A 12,163-nucleotide genomic window follows, 5' to 3' on the forward strand; every position below is an offset into this window, starting at 1 on the left:
CTTTTTCATGGACGTCCCTGCTTGTTTCAGCAAGACAATGCCAAGCCACATTCAGTACGTGTTACAACAGCGTGGCTTCGTAAAAAAAGAGTGCGGGTACTTTCCTGGCCCCCCTGCAGTCCAGACCTGTCTCCCATCAAAAATGTGTGGCGCATTATGAAGCGTAAAATACGACAGCGGATACCCCGGACTGTTGAATGACTGAAGCTCTACATAAAACACGAATGGGAAAGAATTCCACTTTCAAAGCTTCAACAATTAGTTTCCTCAGTTCCAAAACCTTTATTGAGTGTCGTAAAAAGAAAGGTGATGTAACACAGTGGTGAACATGCCCTTTCCCAACTACTTTGGCACGTGTTGCAGCCATGAAATTCTAAGTTAATTATTATTTGCAAAAAAAAAAAAAAGTTTATGAGTTTGAACATCAAATATCTTGTCTTTGTAGTGCATTTAATTGAATATGGGTTGAAAAGGATTTGCAAATCATTGTATTCCGTTTATATTTACATCTAAGACAATTTCGCAACTCATATGGAAACGGGGTTTGTATTTTTTTGATTCCTTCAGGAGAGTTCCCTCAGGAAACTCTCCTGAGGAATGACAGTCATCATCATCATCATCGGCGGTCACTCGAACAAGTATGACGAGCCTCCTGGTAGGAGGGCATCCCTTTATGGAGGATGCCTGTGCGTGACTTTGTTTAACGTGGGGAGACCGGGGCAAAGACAGTCACCACACGATCCTTGACGTCGTGGTCTTGGGTCCAGTGGCATGGAGTCCAAGACGACTGGGGACCCTTTTCAGCTGCAGCCTTCGTGCACCTTCCCAGCCGTAGTCACGCTCCATAGAGTTAGCAATCATCCTCTGCCTGTTCGACCGTTGAGGTCTTGGGTTGTTATTTCCCCATAACTGGGCCCACGTGTATGTGGGGGGGCCTTCTTCCGCCAATGCAGCCGTTGTGGTGGTTCTTACTTCTACCGTCTTCCGCTTGCTCCACCGTTGAGGTCTTTACCGTATCCCTGGCTAGGGGGAAGTCAGGTACTAGGCCTTTGCCAAAGGCCACCTGGGGCTACAGTAGTAAAGGGGTTAACCTCCTAGTGCCCCAATACCCCATAGAGGAGCTTCTACTGCTGGATGCACTTTAACATCATGCCCAGGACAAAATTTGACAGTCGAATTCTGGCGACAGAACAGCAACGGTTGTTGTTTTTACAGTTCGTTACTGTACATTTGAAAACCATACCGTTGTGTTTAGGGTCATAATCTGGCAACTGTGCAGCCATTTATTTTTTGATCCTAAAATATATGATAATTTTTTCGTGAAAGTCTAGCGACTAAGCTGCCAGTTTTTCACTGTAAAAATAACTGTGATTACGTCCTAATTGATGGTATTGCTCAGTATAAATCGCCGTGTATTTTACCTGCCAATTTTCTACAGCACACAAAGTTGGAATGATAAAATACTTTTGTGGAAATAACTTTGACATCAAAAGAACATCGGATCTTAAACATTGGATTAGGCCAGGGGTAGGGGACCTATGGCTCTAGAGCCAGATGTGGCTCTTTTGATGACTGCAACTGGCTCTAAGATAAATCTTAGCTGACCTTGCTTGATTGATTAATTGCTTGATTGAAACTTTTTATTAGTAGATTGCACAGTACAGTACATATTCCGTACAATTGACCACTAAATGGTAACACCCGAATAAGTTTTTCAACTTGTTTAAGTCGGGGTCCACTTAAATCAATTCATGGTAACACGATAAGTAATGAATAATTCCGCTGGTAATCACAGTGTCAAACATAACGTTCAAAATATAAAACATTATCGTGCATTTTCATCCATCCATCTGGTTTCTACCGCACCTGTTCAAGAAGTCGCATTAATGGTAAGAAGTATTTTATTTATTGCTGGTTAGCCTCAGAATAACAATGTTATTAAAAAGGAAGATATTTTTCATACTCTAAAAATGTTGGTCTTTCTTAAAAATGCACGCATATAGTTGTATTCAGTGTTAAAAATAAATAAATAAATAAATGGTTCTCATGGAAATACTTTTAAAAATATTTGGTTTGTATGGCTCTTTCAGCCAAAAAGGTTCCCGACCCCTGGATTAGGCAAACCTTGTTTCGATTCATTGAAGTTTTGTCACAAGTTGAACTTGGTTCAGTTATTTTATGGGTGCTAATATGGAATGACTGCCTGGGCTCGATTGTGTCTCCTCTGCTGATAAATCTGATAGGACTTCATTTGCTAATACGGAGATGGATGTTTCTCCCCGTCTTGCTCCTCTGTTCAGCTTCTGAAGTCCATGGCACGCATCAACAACAAATATGCAACGTCGTACTATCTCCAATTTCCTGCACTTGTCCCTAATGCAAGCCGCCACCCCCGCATCTGGATGGATCAGAAGATCTAATTGAGCGGCGGAAATGAAGGCGGATCAGATTCACTTTGTCTGAAATGTAGGAGTAATCAGAGAGTAGAGAGGAAAGAAGGAGCGAGGGAAGCGCGGCGGAGGACGAGGAGCATCGGATCTGAGAGGACTTTCATGATCAGCATCAGTTGTCTTCTAACTTTGACAACCTGGTCTATCAAGTGTTGACACCTTTGGCTAAAAACTAGTTGTGGGTTCGAGTCCTGCACGTTTGGTGTTTGTTTTCTTTCGAGTCTTTCACAATGCCGAGTAAAACTGGAGGAGCCACGTCAGTGTGGCTGAGCAGTCTAAGGCGACTGACTCAAGGACTGTTTCCTTCCATAATAGAATGGAGGCTTCTGGCATCCAGATTAGGGAGTGGGTTCAATCCCGCTCTTGACAAAAGTTTTTGAACACAGCAATGACTTTGCCAGTCATTTGTTTCTTTCAGGATTATTGAATTTGAACATATGGCAACTCACTTGTGATTTCGTAGGAGTTTTGCATGTTTGCGTTAAAAGAAATGACAAAGGAAACTTTGATTAAGGCCCTCGAACAGGGGTCTCCAACTTTCATCACAAATAGTTTTTCTTTGTCCAAAGTACTCTATAACAGGGGTCTCCAACTTTCATCACAAAGAAGGTTTCTTTTTCAAAAGACTCTAGAACAGGGGTCTTCAACTTTCGTCACAGAGAGGGTTGCTTTTTCCAAAGGACTCTAGAGCAGGGGTCTCCAACTTTCATCACAGAGAGAGTTTCTTTGTTCCCAAAAACTCTAGAACAGGGGTCTTTAACTTTCATCATAGAGAGGGTTTCTTTGTCCAAAAGGCTCTAGAACAAGGGACTCCAATTTGCATCACCAAAAGTTATTTTTTCTAAAAGGCCCTAGAATAGGGGTCTCCAACTTTCATCACCAAAAGAGCTTCTTTGTCCAAAAGACTCGAGAAGAGGGTCTCCAACTCTCATCACAAACAGAGTTACTTTGTCCGAAAGATTCTAGAACAGGGGTCTCCAACTTTCATCACAATCAGTTTATACGTCCAAAACGTTCTAGAAAAGGGGTCTCCAACATTCATCACAAAGAAAGTTTCTTTGTCCAAAAGACTCTGATAACGAGTGCCCAAACCTGTTTTGCCTCCAAATGGTCTAAGATCCCAGACTCAAGGGTTTCTGGTTGGTTTCCTGCAGAATTTTTGTTTTTACTGAACAAAACTGGAGGACTTCTGGTCGCCAAATTTCTGTTGAGAACATTGAAATATATGGGTATAAATAGCTGATTTTCTATGGTTTGTTGTGGGATTCAAACACATCGTTAAGGTAGCTTTGACCAAGGCTATAAAATAAAATTTGAAAGAGTTAGGATGACTGAGCGGTCTAAGGCTCCAGCCTTAAGCTTTGGGTCCTTTCTTAATATAATAGGAGTTATGGTCTCCAAACAGACACATAGATTCAAATCCCACTCTGGACAGCAACTTTTGAAGAGTGCAATAATGTTGTGTGTCATTAGTTTGCTAAGGATGATCAACGTTCCTCTAGTAAACCTGGGAGAAACTGTCCCTCCGTGTCAGCAGGTCTTAGTGGTCTAAGGTGGCACACTGAAGGTGAGACTCCCTCCAAGACGATTTGGATCTTGGAATGTGTGGGTTCAAATTCCACTCTTGACAGACAAGACTATTTCAATACTGCAATGACTTTGCCAGTCTTTTGTGTCTTTTATGGATATTCAACTTGAACATATGGTAGCTTATTTTTTGTGATTTCTTTGGAGCTCTGCAAGTTTGCTTTCAAATTAATTATGGAAGGGGCTTTGATTAGGGCTCTAGATCTGGGGTTTCTAACTTCCATCACTATAAGAGTTACTTTGACAAAAAGGCTCTAAGTCAGAGGTGTCTAAACCTTTTTGCATCCAAATAATTTTAAGTGTCAAACTTAAGGTTTGGATTCATCTGTCAGCAGTGTATTGAGACTTATGGTCTGCAAATGGAGTCCTGTGTTCAAATCCTCCTGACAAAACCTTTTTTAATATATATGTGTGAGTAATTAATTTCCTGTGATTCAATCTGTTATGTGGAAACTTTGGCAGGTATGCGTTGAACGAAACCATAAAGAATGTTTTCACAAGGGCTCCACAGGTCACAGTCGATGTGTCAGGATGGCTGAGGGGTCTAAGGCGCCAGACTCAAGGTGTAACTCCTTCCAGAGTGAAATGGGACTTCTGGTCTCCGAAGGGAGGCGTGGGTTCAAATCCCACTCCTGACAAGATAGTTTTTTGGATACCGTAGGAGTTGTTTCTTTTAGGATTATTGACATTGAACATATGGGTAACTCATTTCTTTTGATGTTTCTTTGGCTGCAGGAAGTTATGCGAGTTTGCATTCAAAGAAATTATAAAGGATGCTTTAATTAAGGCTGCCGATCAAGGCTCTCTATTTTTCATCACTCTGGGTGAATCAAAGGCTGACAAGAAGAGGCAGAAATGCAAAGAGCACTACACAAAAATACAACAAGCAGTATAATTAATCATCGTAGTCTGTAAAAATACACTGGCAAAAGAAAACCCCAATGATTGGCAATTAAGAACAGGTGAACCAAGTAAATGCCAACCAAAAACAAGTGAGGAGATCAGCGCTCAGAAGCCGGGGTAAAGCAACCGCAAAACATACAAGAACAGGAAGATGATACAAAAACAAGTGCTGGACTGGAAGAAATACAATACCCAAAAAAAACCAATGGTCCAAAACAGTAATGACACCCGGAGGTCTACAGTTTTACACGGAAACATTGATGTACTGCAAGGTAATGGCATTTCTGATGACTTTCCTGGACTATAAGAAGCAACACCAACCCTTTGAAGAAACAATCCAGGTGTGTTGAGCTATTTCATTATCTTTTGGTGATTTTCACTCAGCATTTTGTTAGGTTTTGTTACCCATGATCAAATATTCTGTTGCCATGATGCACTTGATTGAGGCACACAGCACCAGATGTCACTCACACAAAGTCCAGGGTTCAGCAGTGTGAGCCAAACAAACTTTATGAGTTGAGCAAACACAGCGGTTTGTTTTAACTGAAGCTATTTGGACAAGATGAAGACACCCTAATAACAATAAGAGTGTCAGAATGGTCTTTGGCTGAGTGGTCCAAGGTGCTGGAATCAAGAAGTGAGTCTTTTGGTAAATGAAATGGGGCTTTTGCTCCCCAAGTGGAGGCATGGGTTCAAATCCCACTCCTTTGAAATACTACAATGACTTTGTCAGACATTTGTTTCTTTTAGGATTATTGACATCGAACTTATGCGTAGCTCATTTCTTTAGACAAGTCTTTGGCTGCAGGGAGTTATGCAGGTTTGCGTTCAAAGAAATAAGAAGGAGGTTTTGATCAAGGCTCTAAATCAGTGGTCCCCAGCTTTATCTCTTTGACAAAAAGAAAGACGGAGTCATCTTTTTGTGTTTTATTTTATACGATTGGCAACATTTTGAATGTTTTTTATTTACAGAGCATATTTCCACTCAAAGGGTGCAGTCATTGTCTTGATGCTGTTTTAGTAACGTCTGAACTGCACATAGAAAACGAACGCTATAAGTTGGGGCAAACAATTTCTGACTCTGACAATACTTAGTAGTTGCAAGGTCAGGATGGCCGAGAGGTCCAAGGCGCCAGACTCAAGGTGCGATTCCTTCCTCGGAACATTGGGTGTTCTGGTGTCTAAATAGAGGCGTGGGTTCAAATCTCACTCCTGACAGCAACTTTTTCGTACATTGGTTTCAGTAGCTATTTTTCCGGAATACTTTCTACAATACAGGGAATTTCGCAAGAATACTTTGATTTCCTGGGTTGAAATCCTACTCTTGACGAGGAATTTTATATCATGTAGTGACATATCCCGGGAGTTGCTTGAGGATCCCGAACATTGGTCGGCAAACGCTGATTTTAGTGTGTCACTCAAGCTCTATCAAATGGAGATGTTGGTTCAAATCCTACACTTTAAATACAGCAATAGCTTTGCCAGTCATTTGTTTCTTTAAGGATTATTGACATATCGGTAGGTTATTTGCTTGGATTTGTCCATTGGTTGCAGGGACTTATGCAAGTTCAAATAAATTATTTAGGATTCTTTAATTTAGGCTCTCGATCAGGGTTCTCCAGATTTCATCATCATGAGCAATCAAAGGTTGATGAGGCGAGGTAAGAATGTTTAAGGGATTTCTTTCCAATGAAGATGCCTGATATTGGTAGGGCAGTAAGTGCATCAGAGTTTGCTTCAACTGGACCTTATAGGTGAGAACACACCCTAATAGTGTTGAAAATGGAAGTTTCAGATTCAGGATGACCGAGTGGTCTTCGGCACCAGACTTTAGGTGCGATATTTTCTGTCAAACAATGGGGATTCTGGTCTGGGTTATATTCCTGTTTCGGACAGTAGCATTTTAATATATAAATGGCATTTTCCATGAATTGTTTTGGCAAGTTTGTGTTTAAAGAAATCCTATTCAATGCTTTGACTAAGGCTTTAGATACATCTCATAACATTGTCAAAATGTCCAAGTGGTCTAAGGTGCCAGACTTTAGGTTTGATCCTTCCCTAATATCTTGGGTACTTTTGGTCCCCAAATTGGGGACATGGGTTCAGTACTCAATTCTAACAACAACATTTACAATTTTTGTCATGGGATTATTGACGTTGAACATAATGGTAGCTCATTTGTTTTGATTTGTTTATTGGTTGCAGGGTGTTATGCGAGTTAGCGTCCAGATAAATTATGAAAGACGCTTTGATTAGGCCTAAAATCAGGGGTCTCCAGATTTCATCACTATGGGCAATAAAAAGGTTGATGAGGCGAGGCAAACATGTTTACAGGATTTCTTTCCACTGAAATTTCCTGACATTGGGAGCAAAGCACATCTACAAGAGTTCGCTTCAACTGGACCTTGGGTGAGAACACACCCTAACAGGGATTTAACTGGAAATAGGTGTATAAGTGTCAGGATGGCCGAGTGGTCTAAGGCGCCAGACTCAAGGTGCGATACCTTCTGGGGATTCTGGTCTCTGAATGGAGGCGTGGGTTCAAGTCCCACTCCTGACAGCAACATTATTAAACATAAGCAGTAGTAACTAAAGTATTTTCTTTAAAGAAATCATTCACTTCACTTTGACTAAGGTCTCTTCTACACTAAGGTTATCCAGGGTAAATCCCACCTAACCTTATCCCTGTCCACACACACACAATGCCATTGCCAAGACCCCCTCCCCCTCCGTTCGCCGGCGCAACGCGACCTACTACGCATGCGCGAAAAAATGCGCACGTCATAGTCACCGCCGGTGTTGCTTTGTGTGCACATTCTTCAAATAAATTCATTTTATCTGAACAATATTCAGTATTGTGGTATTTCAATTAACTGGAATCCAGTGTGCTGTGGGGCTGTCACGCCAAATTTCTTCCCCCCTACAAAAAACATCCCCCCGGAAGACATTTGGCGTGACAGCACCTCTAATGCCTGAAGGACCCCAATGAGTGCGTGAAAATACCAAGTTAAGATGACTCTTAAGGGTTACAGCTGCAAAATTAGCGAAGCAAAAATAGCTTGAAAGGTTAGCATGCTGGAATGCTAAAACTTTTTCCTCACCGTTATTTTTCACCAATGACAATCAGCCAATTATAATAATTTTAAAACAGGCAGCTGTGTGGGCTGCTTTAAGCAAGTTATATGACTCTTAAGGGTTACAGCTGCAAAATTAGCAAAGCAAAAATAGCTTGAAAGGTTAGCATGCTGGAATGCTTGTATTTTTTCCTCACCGTTATTTTTCACCAATGACAATCAGCTACTTAGAATGATTTTAAAACAGGCAGCTGTGTGGGCTGCTTTAAGGTCCTTCCACCCTCATTGGGCTGTCACGCCAAATGTCTTCCGGGGGGAAGGTTTTTGTAGGGGGAAGACATTTGGCGGGACAGGGCCCTGTTGTAGTGAATCACACCTGAGCCATCATAAATTCATCAAATCTTTAATGGACGTGTGAAAGTAGTAAAATAACATTTTACATAAATGGATCTAGATATCTGATCAGGACACTCCTCACTCTTTTGCCCTCACCTTCATTGTCCATTTGTTTTTGGTGACTTTATATACTCTGGACCTAGACGTTGAGTCTGCAACATACATGGGGAACAATACAGTAACTGAGTCAGTCCAAAAGCATTCGCTGTTTTCTGTAGTCTTTCCTCATCGGCCAGGTAAGACAAATAACATGCTACCTTTTTTTATCACATCCACTGGAGCCTGCATTCTCGTTGTCTCTCCTTCAACAAATGGACACAGTTTTTCGGTAAGTAAAATCACAGCTGACCTGGACATTTGAAAGTTCTCTTGCCGTCTGAGAAGTGCGAGAAACACGGGCATGTCTGGATGACTCGCCTCCATCTTTTCAGTGGTTAGCTCTGAGTTACGAAACCGCTTGTTATGAAGCGGTCCTTGGCGTCACTTCCTGTGTGCGTGTGTGTGTGTGTGTGTGGGGGGGGGGGGGGGTCTTTCTGGCGTCACTTCCTTTCCAAACTCAGTTTGTAAACGATCGATAAGTCCATACATAGCTAAGAGCCGGAGATTCAAGAAATACACGGCGCACTTACCCTTGTAAAAAAATGATCCAAGGAGGGGAACCTTTAACAATGGTTTAGTGTGGCTGACACGGGGCTTAGACTAAATAATTATTCTTTTAAGGAGTTATCCGGCTTAATGTAGACAGGGCTTAAGTCTCTAGATAGGTCTCATTAGGTTGTCAGGATGGCCCTGTAGTCTGAGGCGCCAGACTCAATGTCTGATAATGTCTGGAGATCTGCAGGCATTCTGATCTCCAAAGGGAGGCGAAGTGTGTCAGGTGGGACGTCTTCAATCATAAAATGGTACTTCTGCTCCCCAAATGGAGGCGTGGGTTTTTATCCCAATTTACTAAAAAATGTCCTACAAAGTGCCGTGTCGTCCATTAACATTTGCACTTTTTTACACGGGACGAGGCCCTCTACGGATCGCGAGACGTGGTCTCAATCTACGTCCTCCCGGTGTTCCAATTGAAACACAGCCGACATGCAAGACTGTCAACAACCTTTGGTACAAGGTGCACTGGTTCAGACTGGAAGGACATTTCATGTTGGCTGTCACTTCCTTCCTCATGGGCTTTGTTGCCTCCATTATCTGATCTGACCTGCAACCTTCGACATCCCTCACAGAACACAGGGCCCAGAATACATCCTTTAAATCAAATATCAAGATGTTGAGAAACATATTTTCATGTCTTCTAGTGATACATCTCACTCGGTGATTAATGTTTGAGAAAATGAAAGTTGTTGCCAGGGACGACGTGGGTAACTTCCTGTCTTCCACAGGGCCTGGAACGCTTTGGTATTTGACATCGAGCCTTTAGCTGATTGGCTAAATCGGCTCGCTTGGGTTTAATTAGAAACAGCATCCAGACACACCCGCGTCCAGGGGCTGTTTAATTACCCCCAGGTTTGTTCGGAGACAAGGGGGGGGGGGCTTGAGCTCTAATTAACCAGCTCCGACGCACTCGACTCAGACTTATTTTTGTCCCCCATGCAAAAACCTGAAGACCCACAGGGACTGCTGTTGCCGGCACATTTCCGTTAAGACGCGTGCTGATGAAGAATTATACGCTAAGTAAGCTAAGACAGCTATGTGAGGGAGTCCGAAGAGGGAAAGTGTGGAACAGAGTGCATGGGAGTGATGAAGATGGAAGGGGAAGGATGGTGCCACACTGACGTAAAGGACCAGCCTGTTATCTGTCCGTCTGTCAGCCTCACGGGCTAAACGTCTGCTCGTGCCGTCTTGCGGCAGACAAACGGCAGCAATTAGTGACAGAGACTATAGAGGCTTTGCACCATTTCATTAGGTACACCAGCGCACTCCAACTCCAAACAGCACCACACAAATTACTGTACTTGGAAAAAAGTCTGTGAGGTTGCCTGAGTTATACGATAAAGCCTGTGTAGGTGTTTGCAAAAAAGCTTTTCTTCCCGTCACTCACACATGCACCCGGGTCATTTGAAGATGATTGCAATCAATCACGCAGTCATCAAATTGATTAGCTAAGAAATACGATATTTCTTTACTTATTGCACACTGGCAACAGTTCATTCACTGATACTGAAAACGTCATTGAAAATAAAATATATATATCTTGTTATGTATATTTGTCCAAAATATGACCTTGATAAAAAAGGGGAGGCATCTCAGTGTTCTTATGTGCAGAGTGGCCAACTGTGTTCTCATACTGTCAGAATACTTGTATGTAAGTTATCACAAAACTTTGTGTTGCCACGAGTTCCCAGCGAGAAGACCAAAGCTGTCTTTGATACTACCAAGGAAAAGGCTTGTAAAACTCCACTGTGTAGGATGGGGAAGCAACATGAAGGTGTTCTGTTTCTTTGTTGTATTGTAATCCACAGAAAGCGGAGAGAAAGCAGGACCTGCCCAAGCTCCAGGCACCTGTTCTTTGAACTATTTTACGACCTCTTCTTGAAACTCTTTTACAACCTTTTCTTTGAACCAAACTTTTCTTTGAACTGTTTTGTAATCAAAGGCGATGGCTGTTTATGACCCCTGTCCCTTTAGAAATGACTATCGCCATGTAATAGGGGAAAGTCAAACCAAAGAGTAGGCGTGCAATCTTTTGTCAGAGCGTGATGACACTGTACAAGGGTACAGGTGAATGTGTTTTTCCTCAATTGAGGCAAATATATTTCTGTCTCTCTTTGATTGCTTGCTTTTTGTCTTGTTTAATAGACGTCATCAGTGTTTGAACCTGACACATAGCTAACATTGTTTTGTGTTTATTTCACTCCATCAAACCTTTTCTAACATTCCACGCTACCAAATAATACAACTTTTATGTGATTTGTGCGGAGATTGTATCAGACCAGTTTTGGTATATAAGTCGATACTCGAATCTCCAATATTGATAGTGAACAAGTTGTATGGGTACACCTCTGTAGTTATCTTAGGCAAGGCACTCATCTGCAGACATATTTGTCAAGGCAAGACCTTGGTGTCTTTTGCATGCTCTTGAAAAAGTGCTGCGCTGCCAGCGTGTCCAGCGCGGGGACGTGCCGCGTATGGATTCATTGACTGACAGGATGACTTGGAAGCTTCGGAGCTTGAGGCATCGAGTTCCGCTCAGTCAATGTGTCCTTGTCTGCTGGTGGGGGATGACGAGGGGGGGGGGGGGGGGGGGGCTCTGTGATGAGAAAACACAAGTCACTCTGTGCAATAACACACAACGGTGTGATGATGTGTTGATCGATACTGTGCAGTGGAATCAGGTGAAGCACACGTGTTGACATTGAATGCCAAGGGGCTGCACCTGTGTCGCACTTTCACTCTTGGTGCATGCTAATTGTGGCAAGTGGTTCCCTCCAATGAATATCATAGACATATGCTTTTACATTAGGGGGGTCCAAATTTTTTGGCATATATATATATATATATATATACACACACACACATATACTGTACATATATGTATATGTATATGTACTGTATATATGTATGTTTGTGTATAAGTATTAATGTGTATATATATATATATATATATATACACACAGTGGGGCAAAAAGTATTTAGTCAGCCACCGATTGGCCAAGTTCTCCCACTTAAAATGATGACAGAGGTCTGTAATTTTCATCATAGGTACACTTCAACTGTGAAAGAGAGAATGTGAAAAAAATCCTGGAATTCACA

General features: G+C 42.1%; 3 non-coding genes across 3 annotated transcripts; all 3 read left to right on the top strand.

Moving 5' to 3' along the window:
* The first annotated feature begins 4,562 nt into the window (after positions 1 to 4,562).
* Positions 4,563 to 4,675, top strand: trnal-caa (transfer RNA leucine (anticodon CAA)). The gene is made up of 2 exons: positions 4,563 to 4,600; positions 4,630 to 4,675. It is a non-coding gene; the product is annotated as a tRNA-Leu (tRNA).
* Positions 4,676 to 6,045: 1,370 nt separating this feature from the next.
* trnal-caa (transfer RNA leucine (anticodon CAA)) lies at positions 6,046 to 6,158 on the top strand. Its single transcript has 2 exons — positions 6,046 to 6,083; positions 6,113 to 6,158. It is a non-coding gene; the product is annotated as a tRNA-Leu (tRNA).
* A 1,239-nt stretch (positions 6,159 to 7,397) lies between these two features.
* Positions 7,398 to 7,500, top strand: trnal-caa (transfer RNA leucine (anticodon CAA)). Its single transcript is given in 2 exon segments — positions 7,398 to 7,435; positions 7,455 to 7,500. It is a non-coding gene; the product is annotated as a tRNA-Leu (tRNA).
* Positions 7,501 to 12,163: the final 4,663 nt, after the last annotated feature.

The sequence above is a fragment of the Nerophis ophidion genome, linkage group LG21, assembly GCF_033978795.1.
Source record: "Nerophis ophidion isolate RoL-2023_Sa linkage group LG21, RoL_Noph_v1.0, whole genome shotgun sequence".
Classification (NCBI taxonomy): Eukaryota; Metazoa; Chordata; class Actinopteri; order Syngnathiformes; family Syngnathidae; genus Nerophis; species Nerophis ophidion.